Genomic DNA, 25,426 nt, shown 5'->3' on the forward strand with positions numbered 1-25,426 from the left:
GTGATTTATTTTGCTGCCTTTCCCTCTGAACATAATAGAGCTACCACTGGGGCTCTTTGACACACAGATGGTAAGACTACAAATTTTCTCTCTTTTCTGCGTTGCTACAGTCAAATGGAAGTGGATGCAAAGCTCAGAACCATGTAAAATCACATCTCTTCCTCTTTGGGGATTACAACTGGTGAGTTTTCTAGTTCAGTAAGTGTTTGAATATCCAGGCTATATTTTTCTACATTTTCTTCATTACTGGTTTGCAAACCAGACAACTATTTCCTGAACATATGTGTATCAAATACACATGTGTTATCAATACAACAAATAACCAACATATGCTCAACCTCCCAAGTTACCATGGACAAATAATTTTTCAAATGTTTTGCCATTGAATATTACATATCATCACATTTATGGTCTCCAATATCAGGTTCTTTGCCAACCACCTGCAGATTTCTAAGCCAAGGACACATTTTTAAGATTTGTTATAGTAGCATCCCACCTCAGAAAACTAATTTTTGTGTTAGGTCAAATAACACTAGCTACAGTAGGGACATATCCCAAATATCAGTGTTTATTTTTTATTCATGTCATTGGCTAATGAGGATTGAGCAGTAGTCTGGGTATCTTTTTCCATCTACAGTTCATCTTTTTAGAGTCCTTTACTTCTAGGTTTGTGAATGAAGACTGTAGAAAGAGAAAGATTGAATCTATCTTGTGTATAGGTGTAGTATGATTTGATTTGAAGTCTTGGTTACTTTTAAAAATAATGTTATTTTTAGTGTGTGTGTGTGCTTGCGTGTGTTTTATCTGAATTAACTATTTGATTTGTGGGCACTTAGGACCACAAGAAGAAATAACAAAGATTACCTTTTTCCTCAGCTCACTTTCACAGCTAAGCACTTAGACACTAAGCTGCCTAGCAATACTCACTTTGTAAATCTAAATGAACATTGTAAACCTCAAATTTCTTCAAAGGTGGGATCAAGATAATCAGGAAAGCAATTTCAGAGGTGAAAAAATATATAAGGTGGTACACATGGGGAGGAGGCAGCACCTTACCTGGTAAGTACACTTTATATTTACATTTCTTTGGTACTACCCATCTTTTAAGAACTACTATAATCTTATGCAGACTATTAATTGCCAAAAGCCCTTTATCAGCAATAGCACCTAAGCACCTAAGAAATATGGCTAAATTAGAAAAGAAAATAAAAGCAGAACATGAAAGAACAGTACAGTATGGTGTAGGAAACTTCTTGTTTGAAATATAAGTTATTTTTGAGCTACTATCCTTCTGGAGCTAATACGGTGGTGAGGGTAAGAGTGATGGTGGTAATGGTGGTGATAATGGAGACAATGATGACCTGGACAGGGAAACCTGGCGTGCTGCAGTCCATGGGGTCCCAAAGAGTCAGACACGACTGAGCGACTGAACTGAACTGAACTGTCTTCCAAGTGCTATTCAAAGGTCTGGCATGTGCCAACTAAATTATACACATTCATTGAATATTGATTCCTCAGAAGTTTGAAATGAAAATACAATTTTCCCTACATTTTACTAAAGGGACTGAAAACCTGGAGAGGTAAACACTTTGTTCCTCAAACCACAAGTGATAATTAAGGAAATACCATGGAATTGAAATTATGTAGAAGTATTCTTTGAAAAGACTCAAAATTTAGACAGCGCTGATTGTGAGGGCTTGAACCTCGGAATCAAAGGATAGAAACAAAACAAGGTGATGATATGGTATTGGTAAAAGCAGTTTTAAAAGAAAGAAAACATTTTTGCCATCACACACAGGAATTGTAGTTTATTCGTGAAGAGGAGGATAAGCAACAGTTGACCAGCTGGTAGAAAGCCCTGCCCAGGTGACAGACAGACCCAAGAGAGGGAGAGAATCCTCTGGTGGTGCCCGGGAGCAAAGCTGCTGCTCTCCCATCTGAAGCTCTGGGATGCTTTCTCAGCTGTCCTCCCAGAGGAGAGCAGAACAGCAGCCTCAGGAAGGAAACCTCTGGCTGTCAAGAATCACCACAGGCATACGGCAGGCCGAAGGATGGGGAAGCTTCTTCTGTATCCAAGATAGGCTTTAAGGAGAAGATGAAGGCAGAGCTGTGGAGTTGGTGGGTCAGTTGTCCTCATGCTTTCCTGATCCAGATAAAAGCTGATGCTTCTACTTGCTTTTGGGTGGGCACTTCTGCTGGCATTGTTGGGGAGGTGGCACAGGAGGGCATTTCTGCTGACACTTTGGAGGTGGGCATGGCTCAGGGCACTTTGGAGGTGGGCAAGGCTCAGGACACTTTGGAGGTGGGCAAGGCTCAGGGCACTTGGGAGGGCACACTACTGGAGGTGGCTGGCAGGGCTGCTTGCACTGCTGCTGATGATAAGACATCTTTCTGGAGTCTTAGAATCTGAAAGAAGTTACATGACAGTGTTCATAAGAAGGAACTGCTACAGGGACAAAAGTCTGAGCTTGTGTAATACCATCAGATAGAATCTCTCTAGTCTCTAACATGCTTGATATCTTCTACTCATTTTAACAAATTTCTGACTTCTCCCTCATTAAGAGAGTTTTTAATAATCAAAAGAAAACCTTCTCTCATACAATTATTCCAAAATTTGTTTTTTGTTTGAGTGAATCAAGCAATATTTTGAGTTGTTACTTTGATTTTATGAAAATAGCATCCTTAAGAAAACCCATCATAAGTTCTGAAATTCTGTGTAAGCTCAGAAGCAATTCCCATCATCATTATCTCTCATGGAGTCCGAACAGGATGACTTGTGTACAGAGCAAGGGATCACCAGGAAGGATACAAGGGCTCTACACCTTCTAAGATAAATGCTTCTGTACCAGAGCAGAGGGATATCAAAATTAAAGAAAAAGGTAAAGTACTTTTGTCCTTACCTCTTCATGTCAAAAACTTATTTATTTTATTTTTCAATAAGAGAATTCAAACTCTGTACCAGAAACTTTATAAATACCATATATCATTGGGCTTAAATTTCAAGTTCCCATCAACAAAGTAGCATTAAATACATGATCATAACTTTGGACACAGAATATTTGCTCTCTCCAGCATAAATTCAACATTGGGAGCCCCAGAACAAAGTAGAACTGAAGGATCAGACTCACCAGGTTCTCCAAAGTCTATTGGGACTTGAGTCGCAGGAGGATGACAGTGATGCAGCAGAGGGCCTTTTTATAGGGACTTGCTGCCCCACCCAGGAGGAAGCAGAGCTGCCAAAACTGACCCGGTTCAGTCATTTCCTAAGCAAAATGCAAATCCATCCATAAGTGGCTTGACAGGGACTCCGAAAAGAGGAAGTGTCCTGCTCCAGGATCTCCTGCCTGGATTATCTTCCCATGACTCAGACCATCCCTGTCTTAAGCTCTCAGTTTCAGGGGTTTATGGCAGTGGGAGGATTTGGGAGGGTTCTTTAACTTAGAGTCAAAGCCTCCCTTTCTTTTTTTTTTTTTTTTTTGGAGAATATTCCTCTTTGATACCTTTCCCCCTCTATGAATTATAAACGTGCCTGTCTTGTTCCACTCGAACTGGTTGCCATTTTGTTGTACGTACTGGATTGAAAAGAGCCTGGCTATCTAGTGACACCTTTCTGTTTACCTCCAGTCCTTCTTATAATGCTTTTCCCTTTGATCCATGGCCTGCTAATCTAAGTCTCCTTTCTTCTTCTAAAATGGACTGAGGGCAGGTTGCAGATCATCTCTCCAGCCTTCCCATCATAATACTTAGATATGTTCAGTAAAGTGGTGACCTCTAGGGTCCTCCTTTCACTGCTCTTCTCCCTCAGATATCAAGCTGATTCTTGCAGTCTTTAGAAATCTGTTTCACCTTGGGTCACAGGGTATTCACTGAGAGTTTAGCATCATCTACTGTAATTCAGGTGTTGCCACAGCCCAGACTCTAGACGAGCAACACAAAGTAAGCTTTTTGCACATAACTCCCGAACATGATGTACCACCTACTCCTACATAATTTCTCCCAACTGTCCTCTTTGTACTTCTTCACTCTATGAAATGAGCTCAGAGCATTGTTCAAATTTTCTGACATCCTTCCCCTTTGAAATATTGAAAGACCCAATCTGATAAGTAATGCCATAAAACAACTTTTTTTTTTAATGAAAGTTGAAATCATTATGAGCCATTCAGTCATTGGAGTTAATTGCCATTCATATATAACTTCTCAATCATTAATAAGAATTTCACTGTAATTTAAACCAATTTTTTAGATTTACCATGCTGGTTACATGGAATATATGTTAAATAAACCTCTTGCCTGGTCACGTGCTTCATATAATGTGTCAGTGTGCTGGAAGGAAGCATAGTTAATTTATGAGTCATCTTGACTGGCACAGGGTGCCCAGATAATTGGTCAAATGTTATTCTATGTGTTTCTCTAAGGATGTTTTTGAATGAGATGGTCTTCCCGGGTGGCTCAGTGGTAAAGTATCTGCCTAACAAGCAGGAGATGCCAGTTTGATCACTGGATATGGAAAATCCCCTGCATAAGGAAATGGCAACCCACTCCAGTATCTTTGCCTGGAGAATCCCACAGAAAGAGGAGCCTGGCAGGCTACATAGGAGGAGCCTGGAGGTCACAAGGAGTCGGACGCAACTTGGCGACAGACTTTCACCTTTCAATATATAAATCAGTGGTCTGGGTAAAGGAGGTTGTCCTCTATAAGGTGGGTACTCCTTCATCCACTGAAGGCCTGAATAGAGCAAAAATCTGAGCCTTTCTTGGGCAAGAGATAATCCTCTTGGCTGATGGCCTTCCACAGGTTTTCATTTCCGCAGATTTTGAATTTGTCAGCCTTTATAATCTCCCTTTCTCTCTTTTTCCTGCTTCTTTCTGTGTCTGTCACTCTCTCATATAAAAAATATATGTAACATGTATTATATTATAATTTGAAAATTTCTTCTGCCATTTCATGTACATCATTTCCTATGTTCAATCAAACTAAAAATTGAAGAAGTTTGTGTAAAGTGATTAAAGTAAAAATATATATATATATTACATATATATATATGTGAAGTGTAATTATGACAAATAAAATGAATTTTTAGAGAATAGCTGAAGTTTAAGAAAGAATGGCCTAGCATGTTCTCCAGCCCTGGCAAAATATTTCACTTATGCCTTTTCAGAGATTGAGCTCTCAATATTTCTTCTACAGGTCTTTTGTTCAGCTGGAGCTGAACTATCCTCTTTTCTGTACTGTCCCCTTGGACACTGAAGATTTTCATAATAGGCTGTGGCTGGTGAGGGATCATATCTGGTTTAGGAGTAAAGTTATAATGCTGGCTTTATATTACTATAGAATGTGGGAACACAGTCAGTGGAATCAGGATGTCCCATTTCACCCGATTCCTACAATCCCCTAGAATGCTGTCGCGTGTTGAAGATTACTTTGGCAGGAAATAAATCTTTTTTTATTCCAATAGTAAATATCAGGTTTAAATTGCATAAAAACAAAAATGAATGTAAGATACCATTTAAGACTCACACCGCCACATACAAGTGATTGAGAGTAGGTTTAGGAGGGGAGAGAGGATCAAAGAACTAAATGTCTGAAATAGTTAAATACATGCTTTGGGTTTATCTGATGAGTTTGTTTTCTTCTACTCTCTCCCAACATGTTTTAGATCTTTAAAAGAGACTAGTTTTAAATGTTTTTAATGTTTATTCTCTGTCTTCTCCTTCAACCCTTCAGACCTCTCCTCCTGTCATATTACTCTTCACTTCCTAATGTATTAATATATCTCTTAAAAGTCCAACTGAACACACTGATGGGTTGGCAATGCCCTTAGTAATAGTCTTTGCATATCTTTCTTATTTCTTCCTGCAATCAATGTGAATAATTGACCTACTAACTTGTCTTGGCCAAATAATCAGGAAGCTTTTCAAGAATGTACTTTTATAAATGGGAAGGGAAGAAGAAGAGAAGAATGAGGAGGAAGAGAAAGAGGAAACACTTGAAAGCTTTGAAACAGTCACCAGGTATGCATGTTCCGGAAGTCAGGACATAACATTTTCCTTTAGCTCAGCAGCATCTTCACTGACTACTATACATCTCTTAAAGATTATAATAAAGAGGAGAAGTCAAGTTGGTAGAATAGGAGGATGTGAAATTCGTCCTTCCTCACATATATATTTCAAGCATACATCTACAAATGGATTAATTCTCAACAGACTACTTGGTGAACATTAGTGGAAGTCTTTGGACACCTAAAAGGACAAGAAAAATCCACTCATAGGCAGGCAAAATGGAAAAAGTAAAACAGAAAAGAGGAATCAAAACAGGGACCAGCAAACCTGACAGGAAGCTGAAGATGGAGGGAGGTCCCCCAAACTCAGAAAAAGCCCATCACAGTGGGGGGAATCAGCTGGGACAGAAATGGGCCTTCAGGGGATCAAAGCAGAGGATAGTCTGAAAGGCAAGACAAAGTAAGAACTGCATACATGGTCTGTGCCACAGCCCTGCTCATCCTAGCCTGAATCATGTGTCTCCTGTTGCAGAGAGGGGCTGGGTGCTAGAACATGGGGTTTGGAGTGAAGACTCAGGGAGGGAACAGTTGTCGGCTGTGAAAAGACAGCCTGAAGGGACAGGAGTAAGGAGTTCTACAGCTGGGAAAGTTTGCAGATAAAGCCTGGGACACCATAGAAGCTAGGTGTCATTGTTGAGTGGCATGCAAGGGGCAGGGCTGCCGTCATAAACCCTTTCCCACCTGCCATCTTCTTTGGCCTTCACAGGCACTAGGAGGGGCTCCCATTGAGTCATCTTGCCCATCTCTAAAGCCAAGGCCTCTTCTACACAAGTAGCTCATTGGTCCTGAGGGATGCCCATCTTAAAGCCACATTTGGAATTAGCTCTGAGAGCCTTTGCGCTGGCAGGGGCTGAATGCTAAGTGTGGTGATCCTGGGAGAGGATCACTGTTGGCTTCACAGATACAACAGAGAGGACAGGAGTGAGAGGCTCTGAGGCTGGAAATGCCACTGGAGGAAGTGTGTTGTGCCTAGGAAACGAGGCACCATTGTTAAGTAGCATGCCATGGGTAGGATCATTACACCACATACCAGCCCCTGTCTCGCTGGGCACTAGGAGGGAATCCCACCAGGGTAAGTGTGCCCCCATCTGTTGCAACTGCCTCCTGGTCTACATCGGCACAGGCAATTTGTGCACACTCCAATTGTGGCCACTGGTCTGAGTAAGTAAGTGTGCACCACTCAGACACTATTTTCACTCTCTCTCATCTGGGTGAGGAACAGATGTCTGAGGGTGGCGAGTGGGACCCAAACCAAAGCTGAACCCCAGGGGTGGTGCAACTAAGGAAGAGGAGCAGAAATCTCTCCCTGCAGCTTCACAAGCCGTGGGTTAAATCCCTGTGATCAGCTTGGTAAATCCTGTGTCTGTGGAATATCTGAAGAGACAACGAGTGTTACCGCTGAGACCGGTCCAGCTTTAGCAGCAGTGAACTTTGGGGGCAAGTACACATGGGAGTTGGGGCAGGTCAGAGTCAGCTGGTTCTGCAGTGCCCACAGCAGATCCAGAGACCTGCCTAGAACTTTTGGAAGGTCTCCTGGGGAGGCAGGGGTTGGTTCTGGCTTCCTGTAGGAGCAAGGATGCTGACAGAGGAAGCTCCAGGAAAATGTTTTTATTACTATTGTTCTGTTTTGGTTTGTTTCATTTTGTCCAGTTGGTATTTTTATTATCTTTTATTTTTTTATTCTTTTTATGTGTTTGCTTTGTGTTTTCTTTCCACTTATTTTTAAGATTGTTTTCTATCGTTTGATTTATTTTTCACTTTTTGTCAGCAGAGTCTTTATTTATTAGTCTCATTTTTGAATTCTTTTGTTTGTTATCTTGTCTGTTTTGTGTTCATTTTTGTCTGTTCTCTCTGCTTCTTTGTTTCTGTGAGTTTGGTTTTGTTGCTATCATTTGTGTTGGATTTGGTGTGTCTGTTTGTGTGTGTGTGTGTGTGTGCGTGTGTGTGTGTGTATTTTGTTTCTGTTGCTGTCTGTTTATATTTTTACTATTTGTCTTGAGTTTTGTTCATTTTCTTTCCTTTTATTTATTTTTCTTCTTTTCCCTAGCCACAGTTGTGGCTTGTGGACTCTTGGCTCCCCAGTAGGAATCAGACCTCTGTACCTCTGTGGTGGGAGCACTGAGTCCAGGATGATGTACTGCCAGAGAACCGGGGTCCATAGAATATTAATTCACATGTGCTATCCTGGAATTGGGTATTTCAACACCAAGCCCTCACTCCACCCAACTGCCTATAGACTCCAGTGCCTATAGACTCCAGGACAAACAAGCAGCAAGACAGAAATACAGCCCTGCCCATCAATAGATAATGTAATAGCCTAGCAATTCTAGGCTCACAGACATCCCAAAACAACCCCTGCTTATCAGAGGGAAAAGACACAGTTCCAATCGCCAGAGCACAGGCACTAAGCCCTCCCACCAGGAAGCTTATGCAAGTCCCTGGACCAATCTCTCCTACCAGGGGACAGACAACAGAAGCAAACGGAAGTACAACCCTGCCACCTGTGAAAAGGAGACCATAAAAACAGTAAGATAGACAAAATGAAATGACAGAGAAATATGCTGCAGATGGAGAAGCAGAGTAAAAACCCAGAAGAACAAATAAGTGATGAAGAAACAGGTAACTTATCTGATAAAGAATTCAGAGTATTCAGAATTCTGTTTCCATTGTTTCCCCATCTATTTGCCATGAAGTGATGGGACCAGATGCCATGATTTTAGTTTTTTGAATGTTGAGTTTTAAGCCAGCTTCTTCAATCTCCTCTTTAACCTTCATTAAGAGGCTCTTTTGTTCCTCTTCACTTTCTTCCAGAAGGGTGGTATCATCTGTATACCTGAGGTTATTGACATTTCTCCCGGCAATCATGGTTCCAGCTTGTGCTTCATCCAGCCCAGCATTTTGCATGATTTACTCTGCATACAATTTAAATAAGCAGGGGGACAATTTATAGCCTTGACTTTCTCCTTTCCCAATTTTGAACTAGTCTGTTGTTCCAACCTAGACAGCATATTAAAAAGCAGAGACATTGTCTTGCCAACAAAAGTCCATCAAGTCAAAGCTATGGTTTTCCCAACAGTCATGTATGGATGTGAGTGCTGGACTATAAAGAAACCTGAGCACTGAAGAACTGATGCTTTTGAACTATGGTGTTGAAGAAGACTTTCAGAGTCCCTCAGACTGCAAGGAGACCAAACCACTGCGTCCTAAAGGAAATTAGTCCTGAGGATTCATTGGGAGGACTGGTGCTGAAGCTGACACTTCAACACTTTGGCCACCTGATGCGAAGAAGTGACTCATTTGAAAAGACCCTGATGCTGGGGAAGATTGAGGGCAGGAGAAGAAGGGACGACAGAGGATGAGCTGGTAGGATGGCATCACTAATTCGATGGACATGAGTTTGAGCAACCTCAGGACAGGGAAACCAGGTGTGCTGCAGTCCATAGGGTCCCAAAGAACTGGACACGACTGAGCGACTGAACTGAACTGAACTGAACTGCTGTTCCATGTCTGGTTCTAACTTTTTGATCTGCATACAGATTTCTCAGGAGGCAGGTATGGTGGTCTGGTATTCCCATCTCTTTCAGAATTTTCCACCCTTTGTTGTGATCCACAGAGTCTAAGGTTTTAGGGTAGTCAAAACACAGAAATAAATATTTTTCTGGAATTCTCTTGCTTTTTCTATGGCAGTCAGAATTACTGCCATTATCCTTATCATAGTTTGGCCACTGGTCAAACTACACGGAGGGAACACAGCCCCATCCATCAGCAGAAAGTTTTATTAAAGATTTACTGAACATGGCTGTGCCCACCAGAGCAAGAACCAGTTTTCCCCACAGCCAGTCCCTCCCATCAGGAACGTTCTACAAGCCTCATATCCTCATCCATCAAGGGTAGACAGAGTGAAAACCACAATCACAGAGAACTACGAAAACTGATCACATGGATCACAGCCTTGTCTAACTCAATGAAACTATGAGCCATGCTATGTAGGGCTACCCAAGACAGAGATGGTGGAAATTTCTGACAAAATGTGGTCACTGGAGAAGGGAATGGTAAACCACTTCAGCATTCTTGCCTTGAGAAGCTCCTGGACATTATGAAAAGTAATCATAAAGATCAGAGATAGAAACGAAGAAAACAATAGCAAAGATTAATGAAACTAAAAGGTGGTTCTTTGTGAAGATAGACACAATTGATAAATACTGAGCCAGACTCATCATGAAAAAAAGGGAGAAGACTCAAATCAATAAAATTCGAAAAGAAGAAGGAGAAGTTACAATTGACAGCACAGAAATACAAAAGATCATAAGAGACTACCACAACCGATGATATGTCAATAAAATGGACAACCTGGAAGAAATGGATAAATACTTAGCAAAGTGCAACTTTCCAAGACTGAAACACAAACAAATAGAAAATATGAACAGACCACTAACAAGCACTGAAATAGAAACTGTGATTAAAAATCTTCCAACAAACAAATGTCCAGGACCAGATGACCTCAGAGGCAAGTTCTATCAAACATTTAGAGGAGGGCTAACAACTATCCTTCTCAAGCTCTTCCAAAAATTGCAGAGAGAGGAACACTTCCAAACTCTTTATATGAGACCAAGATCACCCTGATATAAAACCAAGTATGGAAACAAAAAAGACCCCACAAAGAGTAAAATAGAGGTCAATATCACTGATATACATAGACACAAAAGTCCTCAAGGAAATATTAGCAGGCAGAAACAACACAGTAAATGGGACACACACAATGATCAAGTGAAACTTATCTCAAGGATGCAAGGATATTTTATTTTCTCTTAAGCAATCAGTATGATACAAGACACCAAAAAACTGAAGAATAAAAACCATATGATCATCTCAACAGATACAGAAAAATCTTTTGACAAAATTCAACAACCATTCATGATTAAAAATTCTCCAGAAAGTGGGTAGGTAGAGGGAAACTACCTCAACAGGAAAAGGTCACATATGACATACTCAAAGCAAATATAATTTTCAATACTGAAAAACTGAGAGCACTTCCTCTAAGATCAGGAAGAAAACAGGGATGTCCACTCTCACCATTATTATTCAACATAGTTTGGAAGTCCTAGACATTATATTCAAAGTAGAAAAATAAATAAAGGAAATCTAATCTGGAAAAGAGGAGTAAAACTGTCACTGTTTGCAGATGACATGATACTATACATAGGAAATTGTAAAGAGGTTACAAGAAAACTGCTAGGGCTAATCAATGAACCTGGAAAAGTTTCAGGATACAAAATTAATGCACAGAAATCCCTTGCATTCCTATATACTAGCTATGAAATATCAGAAAGAGAAATTAAGGAACCAATCCCATTTACCACTGCAACAAAAATAATAAAATACCAAGGGCTAAAGATACCTATTGAAGTAAAAGATCTACACTCAGGAAACTAGAAGACATGGATGAAAGAAATCAAACAGGACACAAACAGATGGAGAGATATACAATGTTCATGAATTAGGAGAATCAGTATTGTGAAATGACTATAGTATCCAAAGCAATCTGCAGATTCAGTGTAATCCTTATCAAATTATCAGTGGCACTTTTCAAAGATTTAGAAGAACAAATTTACAATTTGTATGGAAACACAAAAGACTCCGAGCACCCAAAGGAATCTTGAGAAACAAAAATGGAGCTTGAGGAATAAGGCTTCCTGACATCAAAATAGGCAATGAAGTTAAAGTCATCAAAAAAGTATGGCACTGGCATAAAAATTGAAATATAGATAAATGGAAGAGGATAGAAAATGCAGAGATTAAACACATGCAACTATGGTCATCTAATCTATGACAAAAGAGGCAAGAATATGCAATGGAGGAAACACAGTCTCATCAATGATTGGTGCTGTGAAAACTGAGCTGTTATATGTCAAAGAATGAAATTAGAACACTCCCTAACACCATACACAAGAAGAAACTAAAAAGGGAATGAAGGCCTAGATATAAGACCAGACACTAAAAAACTCTTAGAGGAAAACTCATGAGGAACACTCTTTGGTATAAATCACAGTAAGATCTTTTTGGAACCACCTCCTAGAGTAACAAAAATAAAAACAAAAATAAACAAATGAGAGCTAATTAAACTTAAAAATTTTTGCACCACAAAGGAAACCACAATAGGGGGAAGCTCAGATTGGAAGAAAATATTTTTAAATAAAACAATTGACAAAAGATTAATCTCCAAAAAATATGCAAACAGCTCATGAAGCTGGATATAAAAGAACGAGCAACTCAATCAAAAAAATGGGTAGAAAACATAAATAGACATTTCTCCAAAGACATATAAATGGCCAAGAGCTACATGGATAGATTCTCAACATTACTAATTATTAGAGAAATGCAGATCAAAACTACAACAAGGTATCACCTCACATTGGTCAGGATCATTCAGTTCAGTTCAGTCCCTCAGTCGTGTCCGACTCTTTGTGACCCCATGCATTGCAGCACCCCAGGCCTCTCTGTCCATCACCAACTCCCGGAGTCTACCCAAACCCATGTCCATCGAGTCAGTGATGCCATCCAACCATCTCAACCTCTGTCGTCCCCTTCTCCTCTTGCCCCCAATTCTACCCAGCATTAGGGTCTTTTCCAATGAGTCTACTCTTCACATGAGGTGGCCAAAGTATTGGAGTTTCAGCTTCAACATCAATCCTTCCAAGGATCACCCAGGATTGATCTCCTTTAGGATGGATTGACTGGATCTGGTCAGGATAGTCATCATCAAAAAAAACCTTCAAACAATAAATGTTGCATGGGTGCGGAGAAAAAGGAATCCTCGTGCACTGTTGTGGTTTCCCTGATGGCTCAGATGGTAAAAAATCTACCTGCAATGCACAAAACCCAGGTTTGATCCAGCGTAGGGAAGATGCTCTGGAGAAGGGAATGGCAACCCACTCCAGTTGGCAGGAATGTTAACTGATGCAGCCACTATGGAGAATGGTATGGAGGTTCTTTAAAAAACTAAAAATAGAGTTACTATATGACCCAGAAAGCATACTACCGGGAATATTCCCTGAACAATCAATAATGGTCATTGCATCACTATTTACAATAGCCAGGAATTGGATACAGCCTAAATGGTCATCAGTCAATGGATAAAGAAGACGTGGCATATGTATACAATGGAATACACAGTTCAGTTAAGTCATCGTCATGACCGACTGTTTGGGACCCCATTGACTGAATGCAACATGCCACGCTTCCCTGTCCATCAACTCCTGGAGCTTCTTCAAACACATGTCATAGAGTCAGTGATGCCATCCAACCATCTCATTCTCTGTTGTCCCCTTCTCCTCCCACCTTCAGTGTTTCCCAGCATCAACTCCATGGACTGCAGCACACCAGGTTTCCCTCTCCATCAACTCCCGGAACTTACTCAAACTCAAACTCATGAGTTGGTGATGCCATCCAACCATCTCATCCTCTGTTGTCCCCTTCTCTTCTTGCCTTCAATCTTTCCCAGAATCAGGGTCTTTTCCAATGAGTCAGTTCTTAGCATCAGGTGGCCAAAATATTGGAATTTCAGCTTCAGCATCAGTGTTTCCAAGGAATATTCAGGACTGATTTCCTTTAGCATACACCGCTTTGATCTCCTTGTAGTCCGAGGGACGCTCAAGAGTCTTCTCCAACACCACAATTTAAAAGCATCAGTTCTTTGGTGCTCAGCTTTCTTTATCATCCAACTCTCACATCCATACATAACTGCTGGAAAAAACATAGCTTTGACTAGATGGACCTTTGTTGGCAAAGAAACGTCTCTGCTTTTTAACATGCTGTTTAGGTTGGTCATAGCTTTTCTTCCAAGGAGCAACCGTGTTTCAATTTCATGTCTGCAGTCAACATCTGCAGTGATTTTGGAGACCCCCAAAATAAATTCTCTCACTGTTTCCATTGTTTCCCCATCTATTTGCCATGAAGTGATGGGACCAGATGCCATGATCTTAGTTTTCTGAAAGTGGAGTTTTAAGCCAAATTTTTCACTCCCCTCTCTCACTTTCATCAAGAGACTCTTAAGTTCCTTTTCATTTCTGCCATAAAGGTGGTATCATCTGCATACCTGAGGTCATTGATATTTCTCCCGGCAATTTTGTTTCCACCTTGTGCTTCATCCAGACTTGCATTTCGCATGATGTATTCTGCATAGAAGTTAAATAAGCGATATCTAGCCTTTACATATTCCTTTTCCAATTTGGGACCAGTCTGTTTTTCCATGTCCGGTTCTAACTGTTGCTTTTTGACCTACATACAGATATTACTCAACAATAAAAATGATTGAAATCCGGTCATTGATAGAGACATGGATGGATCTAGAGTCTATCATACAGAGTGAAGTCAGAAAGAGAAACACTGATGTCATATATTAGTATATATATGTGGAATCTACAAAAATGGAACAGATGAACTTATTTGCAGCACAGAAATAGAGATGCAGACATAGAGAAAGGACGTGTGGATACAGAGTGGGCGGGTAAGATGGGGGTGGGATGATTTTGGAGATTAAGATTGACATACATATACTACCTTGTATAAAATAGCTAGTGGGAACGTGCTATATAACCCAGGGAGCTCAGCTCACTGCTCTGTCGTGACCAATACGGGTGAAATGGGGTGGGTGGTGATGAGAGGGAAATCCAAGAAGGAGGGGAAATAGGTATACAAATAGCTGATTCACTTCATTTTATAGAACATACTAACACAGTGTTGTAAAACAACCCCAATAAAAAATAAAATTAAAATAAATGGATAACTAACAAAGACATACTGTATAGAACAAGGAATTCTGCTCAATATTCGTGTAACATCCTAAATGGGAAAAGAATTTGAATAAGAATTGACACATGTGTATGTAGAACTGAATGACTTAGCTGTACGCCTAAAATTAACAGAGCATTGCTAATCAACTATACTCCAATATACAAAAAAAGTTGCAATAAAGAATAGTTTGGCTAAGAATATATCTGTTTTCACAGCTTACTTGAAAAGTAAGCTAAACATTAGAAAAAAGTTTCTTAGCTATAGTGACTTTGTAAATCTAAATAAACATTATAAACCTCAATGTTCTTCAAAGTTGGTGTCAACACAGAGAAGTAATTTCAGGCATGAAAAAATATTTAAGGCTCGGAAGTTACTGAGCTGTTGGAGTAAGAAGAGCAAGTAGTACACATGGAGAAGTGGCAAAACGTTACCTGGTAAGGATCCTTTAAATTTCCCATCCTTCTGAACTACCCATGTTTTCAAAACTACTATTATTTCATGCAGAATGTTCCACTACATCCCAAAAGTTCTTTATCTGAAGTATCACATTAAACATAAGGTTAAATTAGAAAAGAAAAAGAACAACAAGAATATAAAGGGGCAATGGAGTCTAAGAATCTTCTTGGTTGCCGTACTAGTTATGTCTGTGTCACTTCCCTGCTGGAGCAAGCATAGTGGTGAGGCGATGATGGTGATGGTGGTGATGACGGAGACAATGATGATCTGCTGTCTTCCCAGTGCCATTTCTGTGCCCCAACATGTGCAAATTAAATTACACACAATCATGTAATTTTTATGCCTCAGATATCTTGAAGTATAACACTGTTTTCCCCCATTTCAGTAAAGGGACTTTAATTCTGAGGAGGTAAATAATTTTTTACTCAAATTAGTCAAGCAATAATTAACATGGATTTTAAATTATATAGAAATAATCTTTTTTTGAAAGAGCTTTCTTTCCTTTTTAAACGGTGTATTTATTTAATAAATTATTTTAGCAATGCTGGCTCTCTGTTGCTACCTGGGCTTTTCTCTAGTTGCGGTGAGTCGGGGCTGCTGTCAAGCTGTGGTGGGTGGACTTCACATTGAATGGACTTCTCTTGCTGTGGAGCACAGGCTCTAGGGTGCTTGGACTTCAGTATTTGCAGCATGTGGGCTTAGTGGTTGCCGTTTATGGGCTCTAGAGCACAGGCTCAATAGTTGTGTAACACCGCGCTTAGTTGCTCCGTGGAACGTGGGATCTTCCTGGACCAGGGATCGAACCCATGTCTCCTGCATTGGCAGGCTGATTCTTTATCACTGATGCATCAGGGTAGATCAGAAAGGATCTCTAATATTATTCAAATTTCAGACAACACTGACTGTGGGAGCTTGAACTTTAGGATCAAAGAAGGATAGCGATAAACCCAAACACAATATGCTATTGCTATAAGTGCTTTTAATAGAAAGAGAACATTTTTGCCATCACAAAAGAGAATTGTTGCTTCTTCAGGAAGTGGAGAACAAGTAACGATTGTCGAGTTGGTAGAAACCCCTGTCCAGGTGACAGAGAGACACAGAAGGCAGGGAGAAAATCTTCTGATGGTGCCCAGGAGGAGAGCTGCTGCTCTTCCCTCTGAAGCACTGTGTTTTCTCAGCCGTCTTCCCAGAGGCAAGTGGTGTAGCAGCCTCAGGAAGGAAACCTCTGGCTGTCGGAAGTCCCCACAGGCATATTTCAGGCTGAAAGATGGAGAAGCTTCCTCTGTATTCACGACAGGCTTTGAAGAGAAGATGAAGGTGTAGCTGTGGAGCTAGATGAGTCAACTGCAAATATGGTGGTGACGGTAACAGGGGTGGTGGTGATGGTGGTGATGATGGAGACAATGATAACTTGTGTCTTCCAAGTGTTATTTATGAGTCTGGCACGTGCCAACTAAATTATACACATTCATTGAATATTGATTCCTCAGAAGTTTGAAATGAAAATACAATTTTCCCTACATTTTACTAAAGGGACTGAAAACCTGGAGAGGTAAACATTTTGTTCCTCAAACCACAAGTGATAATTAAGGAAATAACATGGAATTGAAATTATGTAGAAGTATTCTTTGAAAAGACTCAAAATTTAGACAGCGCTGATTGTGAGAGCTTGAACCTCGGCATCAAAGGATAGAAACAAAACAAGGTGATGATATGGTATTGGTAAAAGCAGTTTTAAAAGAAAGAAAACATTTTTGCCATCACACACAGGAATTGTAGTTTATTCGTGAAGAGGAGGATAAGCAACAGTTGACCAGCTGGTAGAAAGCCCTGCCCAGGTGACAGACAGACCCAAGAGAGGGAGAGAATCCTCTGGTGGTGCCCGGGAGCAAAGCTGCTGCTCTCCCATCTGAAGCTCTGGGATGCTTTCTCAGCTGTCCTCCCAGAGGAGAGCAGAACAGCAGCCTCAGGAAGGAAACCTCTGGCTGTCAAGAATCACCACAGGCATACGGCAGGCCGAAGGATGGGGAAGCTTCTTCTGTATCCAAGATAGGCTTTAAGGAGAAGATGAAGGCAGAGCTGTGGAGTTGGTGGGTCAGTTGTCCTCATGCTTTCCTGATCCAGATAAAAGCTGATGCTTCTACTTGCTTTTGGGTGGGCACTTCTGCTGGCATTGTTGGGGAGGTGGCACAGGAGGGCATTTCTGCTGACACTTTGGAGGTGGGCATGGCTCAGGGCACTTTGGAGGTGGGCAAGGCTCAGGACACTTTGGAGGTGGGCAAGGCTCAGGGCACTTGGGAGGGCACACTACTGGAGGTGGCTGGCAGGGCTGCTTGCACTGCTGCTGATGATAAGACATCTTTCTGGAGTCTTAGATTCTGAAAGAAGTTACATGACAGTGTTCATAAGAAGGAACTGCTACAGGGACAAAAGTCTGAGCTTGTGTAATACCATCAGATAGAATCTCTCTAGTCTCTAACTTGCTTGATATCTTCTACTCCTTTTAACAAATTTCTGACTTCTCCCTCATTAAGAGAGTTTTTAATAATCAAAAGAAAACCTTCTCTCATACAATTATTCCAAAATTTGTTTTTTGTTTGAGTGAACCAAGCAATATTTTGAGTTGTTGCTTTGATTTTATGAAAATAGCATCCTTAAGAAAACCCATCATAAGTTCTGAAATTCTGTGTAAGCTCAGAAGCAATTCCCATCATCATTATCTCTCATGGAATCTGAACAGGATGACTTGTGTACAGAGCAAGGGATCACCAGGAAGGATACAAGGAAGGGCTCTACACCTTCTAAGATAAATGCTTCTGTACCAGAGCAGAGGGATATCAAAATTAAAGAAAAAGGTAAAGTACTTTTGTCCTTACCTCTTCATGTCAAAAACTTATTTATTTTATTTTTCAATAAGAGAATTCAAACTCTGTACCAGAAACTTTATAAATACCATATATCATTGGGCTTAAATTTCAAGTTCCCATCAACAAAGTAGCATTAAATACATGATCATAACTTTGGACACAGAATATTTGCTCTCTCCAGCATAAATTCAACATTGGGAGCCCCAGAACAAAGTAGAACTGAAGGATCAGACTCACCAGGTTCCCCAAAATCAATCAGGGCTTGAGTAGCAGGAGGATGGTGGTGGTGCAGCAGAGGGCCTTTTTATTGGGGCTTGCTGCCCCACCCAGGGGTATTGGTGCTGCCAAAACTGGTCTGGTTCAGTCATTTCCCAACCAAAATGCAAATCCATCCATAATTGCCTTGACAGGGACTTCAAAAAAGAGGAAATGCCCTGCTCCAGGATCTCCTCACTGGATTATGTTCTCATGACTCACAGAGTCTCTGCCTTAGCTCTCAGGGATTTTCTGCAGTGGGAGGATTTGGCAGGTTCTCTAACTTGTACTCAAAGGCTCCCCTTCTTGTTTGAGGAAGATGGCTGTTTTCTATGTTTCACCTTCCTTGAGTTATAAAGCTTCCTATCTTGTTCCCCTTGAACTGGTTGCCATTTTGTTGTACATACTGAGTTGAAAAGGGCCTGGCTGCCTGGTGTCAGCTTTCTCTTTACCTCAAGTTCTTATAACAGTTTCCCTCTTGATCCATGGCCTGTTAATCTAAGTCTCCTTTCTTCTCATAAAATGCACTGAGGGCAGGTTGTAGATCACCTCAGTAGCCTTCCCATCATGATACTTAGATGTATTCATTGAATTGGTGACCTCTAGAATCTTCCTTTCACTGCCACGCTCCATAAAAGACAGGACATCAAGCAAACTTCTCTGACCTTTATAAATCTGTTTTACCTTGGATCACAGAGAATTCAACAACAGTGTAACATCACCTATAGTAATTCAGATGTTCCAGCAGCTTAGACCCTAGACCTACAACTGAAAGCAAGCTTTTTGCTCATAACTCCCCAACTTGACTACCACCTGCTCCTACATAATTTCTCCCAAGTGGTCCCTCTTTATTTCTTCCAGTTTTGAGTAAAGTTTAGAGAATTGTTCAAAATTTCTGGCTTTCTGCCCCTTTGAAATGATTGGAAAACCTAATCTAGAAAGCAATGCCTTTCAAACATCTAATTATATATGAAAGTTGAAATCACTTTGTTAATAATTCATTCATTGTAGTTAATTGCCATTCATGCATAACATCTTAATATTAATAATAATTTTATTATACTTTTAAAATTCATTTAAAAATCCATTTGAAAATGTTAAAAGATTTTCCATATGAGTCACAGTGGAATATAAGTCAAATGATCCAATTTCCTGCTCTGCTTTCTTCATGAAACTTGTCAGTTTGCTGGAAGGTTTGATAGGTCATAATTACCCTAGATTTCAGACCTTTTCAACTAACCTTTTCAAACAAGAAGGAGAGCCTTTGAGTACAAGTTAGAGAACCTGCCAAATCCTCCCACTGCTGAAAATCCCTGAGAGCTAAGGCAGAGACTCTGTGAGTCATGAGAACATAATCCAGTGAGGAGATCCTGGAGCAGGATGTTTCCTCTTTTCAGAGTCCCGGTCAAGACACTTATGGATGGATTTGCATTTTGGTTGGGAAATGACTGAACCAGGACAGTTTTGGCAACTCCACTGCCCCTGGGTGGGGCAGGAAGCCCCAATAAAAAGGCCCTCTGCTGCACCACCACCATCCTCCTGCTACTCAAGTCCTGATAGATTCTGGGGAACCTGGTGAGTCTGATCCTTCAGTTCTACTTTGTTCTGGGGCTCCCAATGTTGAATTTATGCTGGAGAGAGCAAATATTCTGTGTCCAAAGTTATGATCATGTATTTAATGCTACTTTGTTGATGGGAACTTGAAATTTAAGCCCAATGATATATGGTATTTATAAAGTTTCTGGTACAGAGTTTGAATTCTCTTATTGAAAAATAAAATAAATAAGTTTTTGACATGAAGAGGTAAGGACAAAAGTACTTTACCTTTTTCTTTAATTTTGATATCCCTCTGCTCTGGTACAGAAGCATTTATCTTAGAAGGTGTAGAGCCCTTGTATCCTTCCTGGAGATCCCTTGCTCTGTACACAAGTCATCCTGTTCGGACTCCATGAGAGATAATGATGATGGGAATTGCTTCTGAGCTTACACAGAATTTCAGAACTTATGATGGGTTTTCTTAAGGATGCTATTTTCATAAAATCAAAGTAACAACTCAAAATATTGCTTGATTCACTCAAACAAAAAACAAATTTTGGAATAATTGTATGAGAGAAGGTTTTCTACTGACTAATTAAAAACTCTCTTAATGAGGGAGAAGTCAGGAATTTGTTAAAAGGAGTAGAAGATATCAAGCACGTTAGAGACTAGAGAGATTCTATCTGATGGTATTACACAGGCTCAGACTTTTGTCCCTGTAGCAGTTCCTTCTTATGAACACTGTCATGTAACTTCTTTCAGATTCTAAGACTCCAGAAAGATGTCTTATCATCAGCAGCAGTGCAAGCAACCCTGCCAGCCACCTCCAGTAGTGTGCCCTCCCAAGTGCCCTGAGCCTTGCCCACCTCCAAAGTGTCCTGAGCCTTGCCCACCTCCAAAGTGCCCTGAGCCATGCCCACCTCCAAAGTGTCAGCAGAAATGCCCTCCTGTGCCACCTCCCCAACAATGCCAGCAGAAGTGCCCACCCAAAAGCAAGTAGAAGCATCAGCTTTTATCTGGATCAGGAAAGCATGAGGACAACTGACCCACCAACTCCACAGCTCTGCCTTCATCTTCTCCTTAAAGCCTATCTTGGATACAGAAGAAGCTTCTCCATCCTTCGGCCTGCCGTATGCCTGTGGCGATTCTTGACAGCCAGAGGTTTCCTTCCTGAGGCTGCTGTTCTGCTCTCCTCTGGGAGGACAGCTGAGAAAGCATCCCAGAGCTTCAGATGGGAGAGCAGCAGCTTTGCTCCCGGGCACCACCAGAGGATTCTCTCCCTCTCTTGGGTCTGTCTGTCACCTGGGCAGGGCTTTCTACCAGCTGGTCAACTGTTGCTTATCCTCCTCTTCACGAATAAACTACAATTCCTGTGTGTGATGGCAAAAATGTTTTCTTTCTTTTAAAACTGCTTTTACCAATACCATATCATCACCTTGTTTTGTTTCTATCCTTTGATGCCGAGGTTCAAGCTCTCACAATCAGCGCTGTCTAAATTTTGAGTCTTTTCAAAGAATACTTCTACATAATTTCAATTCCATGTTATTTCCTTAATTATCACTTGTGGTTTGAGGAACAAAATGTTTACCTCTCCAGGTTTTCAGTCCCTTTAGTAAAATGTAGGGAAAATTGTATTTTCATTTCAAACTTCTGAGGAATCAATATTCAATGAATGTGTATAATTTAGTTGGCACGTGCCAGACTCATAAATAGCACTTGGGAGACAACAGGTCATCATTGTCTCCATCATTACCACCATCACCACCACCCATTACGCTCACCACCATATTTGCAGTTGACTTATCTAGCTCCACAGCTACACCTTCATCTTCTCTTCAAAGCCTGTCGTGAATACAGAGGAAGCTTCTCCATCTTTCAGCCTGAAATATGCCTGTGTGGACTCCCGACAGCCAGAGGTTTCCTTCCTGAGGCTGCTACACCACTTGCCTCTGGGAAGACGGCTGAGAAAACACAGTGCTTCAGAGGGAAGAGCAGCAGCTCTCCTCCTGGGCACCATCAGAAGATTCTCTCCCTGCTTTCTGTGTCTCTCTGTCAACTGGGCAGGGGTTTCTACCAATTCCAGAATTGTTACTTGTTCTCCACTTCCTGAAGAAGCAACAATTCTCTTTTGTGATGGCAAAAATGCTCTCTTTCTATTAAAAGCACTTATAGCAATAGCATATTTTGTTTGGGTTTATCGCTATCCTTCTTTGATCCTAAAGTTCAAGCTCCCACAATCAGTGTTGTCTGAATTTTGAATAATATCAGAGGTCCTTTCTGATCTTCCCTGATGCATCAGTGATAAAGAATCAGCCTGCCAATGCAGGAGACATGGGTTCGATCCCTGGTCCAGGAAGATCCCACATTCCATGGAACAACTAAGCACGTGTGATACAACTATTGAGCCTGTGCTCTAGAGCCCAGAAACCGCAGCTACTGAGCCCACATGCTGCAAATACTGAAGTCCAAGCACCCTAGAGCCTGTGCTCCACAGCAAGAGAAGTCCATTCAATGTGAAGTCCACACACCACACACAGCTAGTTAGCAGCCCCGACTCACCGCAAGTAGAGAAAAGCCCAGGTAGCAACGAAGACCCAGCATTGCTAAAATAATTTAATAAATAAATACACTGTTTAAAAAGGAAAGAAAGCGCTTTAGAAAAATATTATTTCTATATAATTTAAAATCCATGTTAATTATTGCTTGACTAATTTGAGTAAAAAATTATTTACCTCCTCAGAATTAAAGTCCCTTTACTGAAATGGGTAAAACAGTGTTACACTTCAAGATATCTGAGGCATAAAAATTACATGATTGTGTGTAATTTAATTTGCACATGTTGGGGCACAGAAATGGCACTGGGAAGACAGCAGATCATCATTGTCTCCGTCATCACCACCATCACCATCATCGCCTCACCACTATGCTTGCTCCAGCAGGGAAGTGACACAGACATAACTAGTACGGCAACCAAGAAGATTCTTAGACTCCATTGCCCCTTTATATTCTTGTTGTTCTTTTTCTTTTCTAATTTAACCTTATGTTTAATGTGATACTTCAGATAAAGAACTTTTGGGATGTAGTGGAACATTCTGCATGAAATAATAGTAGTTTTGAAAACATGGGTAGTTCAGAAGGATGGGAAATTTAAAGGATCCTTACCAGGTAACGTTTTGCCACTTCTCCATGTGTACTACTTGCTCTTCTTACTCCAACAGCTCAGTAACTTCCGAGCCTTAAATATTTTTTCATGCCTGAAATTACTTCTCTGTGTTGACACCAACTTTGAAGAACATTGAGGTTTATAATGTTTATTTAGATTTACAAAGTCACTATAGCTAAGAAACTTTTTTCTAATGTTTAGCTTACTTTTCAAGTAAGCTACGAAAACAGATATATTCTTAGCCAAACTATTCTTTATTGTAACTTTTTTGTATATTGGAGTATAGTTGATTAACAATGCTCTGTTAATTTTAGGCGTACAGCTAAGTCATTCAGTTCTACATACACATGTGTCAATTCTTATTCAAATTCTTTTCCCATTTAGGATGTTACACGAATATTGAGCAGAATTCCTTGTTCTATACAGTATGTCTTTGTTAGTTATCCATTTATTTTAATTTTATTTTTTATTGGGGTTGTTTTACAACACTGTGTTAGTATGTTCTATAAAATGAAGTGAATCAGTTATTTGTATACCTATTTCCCCTCCTTCTTGGATTTCCCTCTCATCACCACCCACCCCATTTCACCCGTATTAGTCACGACAGAGCAGTGAGCTGAGCTCCCTGGGTTATATAGCACGTTCCCACTAGCTATTTTATACAAGGTAGTATATGTATGTCAATCTTAATCTCCCAAATCATTCCACCCCCAACTTTCCCGCCCACTCTGTATCCGCATGTCTTTTCTCTATGTCTGCATCTCTATTTCTGTGCTGCAAATAAGTTCATCGTTCCATTTTTGTAGATTCCACATATATATACTAATATATGACATCAGTGTTTCTCTTTCTGACTTCACTCAGTATGATTGACTCTAGATCCATTCATGTCTCTACCAATGACCGAATTTCAATCATTTTTATTGTTGAGTAATATCTGTATGTAGGTCAAAAAGCTATAGTTAGAACCAGCCATGGAAAAACAGACTTGTTCCAAATTGGGAAAGGAGTATGTTAAGGCTGGATATCGCTATTTAACTTCTATGCAGAATACATCATGCGAAATGCAAGTCTGGATGAAGCACAAGGTGGAAACAAAATTGCCGGGAGAAATATCAATGACCTCAGGTATGCAGATGACACCACCTTTAGGGCAGAAATGAAAAGGAACTAAAGAGCCTCTTGATGAAAGTGAGAGAGGGGAGTGAAAAATTTGGCTTAAAACTCTACATTCAGAAAACTAAGATCATGGCATCTGGTCCCATCACTTCATGGCAAATAGATGGGGAAACAATGGGAACAGTGAGAGAATTTATTTTGGAGGGCTCCAAAATCACTGCAAATGTTGACCACAGCCATGAAATTGAAAGACGCTTGCTCCTTGGAAGAAGCTATGACCAACCTAGACAGCATATTAAAGAGCAGAGACATTAGCTTGCCAACAAAGGTCCATCTAGTCAAAGCTATGTTTTTTCCAGCAGTTATGTATGGATGTGAGAGTTGGATGATAAAGAAAGCTGAGCACCAAAGAACTGATGCTTTTGAACTGTGGTGTTGGAGAAGACTCTTGAGCGTCCCTCGGACTACAAGGAGATCAAAGCAGTGTATGCTAAAAGAAATCAGTCCTGAATATTCCTTGGAAACACTGATGCTGAAGCTGAAATTCCAATATTTTGGCCACCTGATGCTAAGAACTGACTCATTGGAAAAGACCCTGATTCTGGGAAAGATTGAAGGCAAGAAGAGAAGGGGACAACAGAGGATGAGATGGTTGGATGGCATCACCAACTCATGAGTTTGAGTTTGAGTAAGTTCCGGGAGTTGATGGAGAGGGAAACCTGGTGTGCTGCAGTCCATGGAGTTGATGCTGGGAAACACTGAAGGTGGGAGGAGAAGGGGACAACAGAGAATGAGATGGTTGGATGGCATCACTGACTCTATGACATGCGTTTGAAGAAGCTCCAGGAGTTGATGGACAGGGAAGTGTGGCATGTTGCATGCAGTCAATGGGGTCCCAAACAGTCGGTCACGACAGTGACTGAACTGAACTGACTGTTCCATTGTATACAAGTATCACGTCTTCTTTATCTATTCATTGACTGATGACCATTTAGGCTGTATCCAATTCCTGGCTATTGTAAATAGTGATGCAATGACCATTATTGATTGTTCAGGGAATATTCCCGGTAGTATGCTTTCTGGGTCATATAGTAACTCTATTTTTAGTTTTTTAAAGAACCTCCATACCATTCTCCATAGTGGCTGCATCAGTTAACATTCCTACCAACTGGAGTGGG

Source organism: Giraffa tippelskirchi, chromosome 5, assembly GCF_054371585.1.
Source record: "Giraffa tippelskirchi isolate mGirTip1 chromosome 5, T2T-mGirTip1v1.2.pri, whole genome shotgun sequence".
Taxonomy (NCBI): domain Eukaryota; kingdom Metazoa; phylum Chordata; class Mammalia; order Artiodactyla; family Giraffidae; genus Giraffa; species Giraffa tippelskirchi.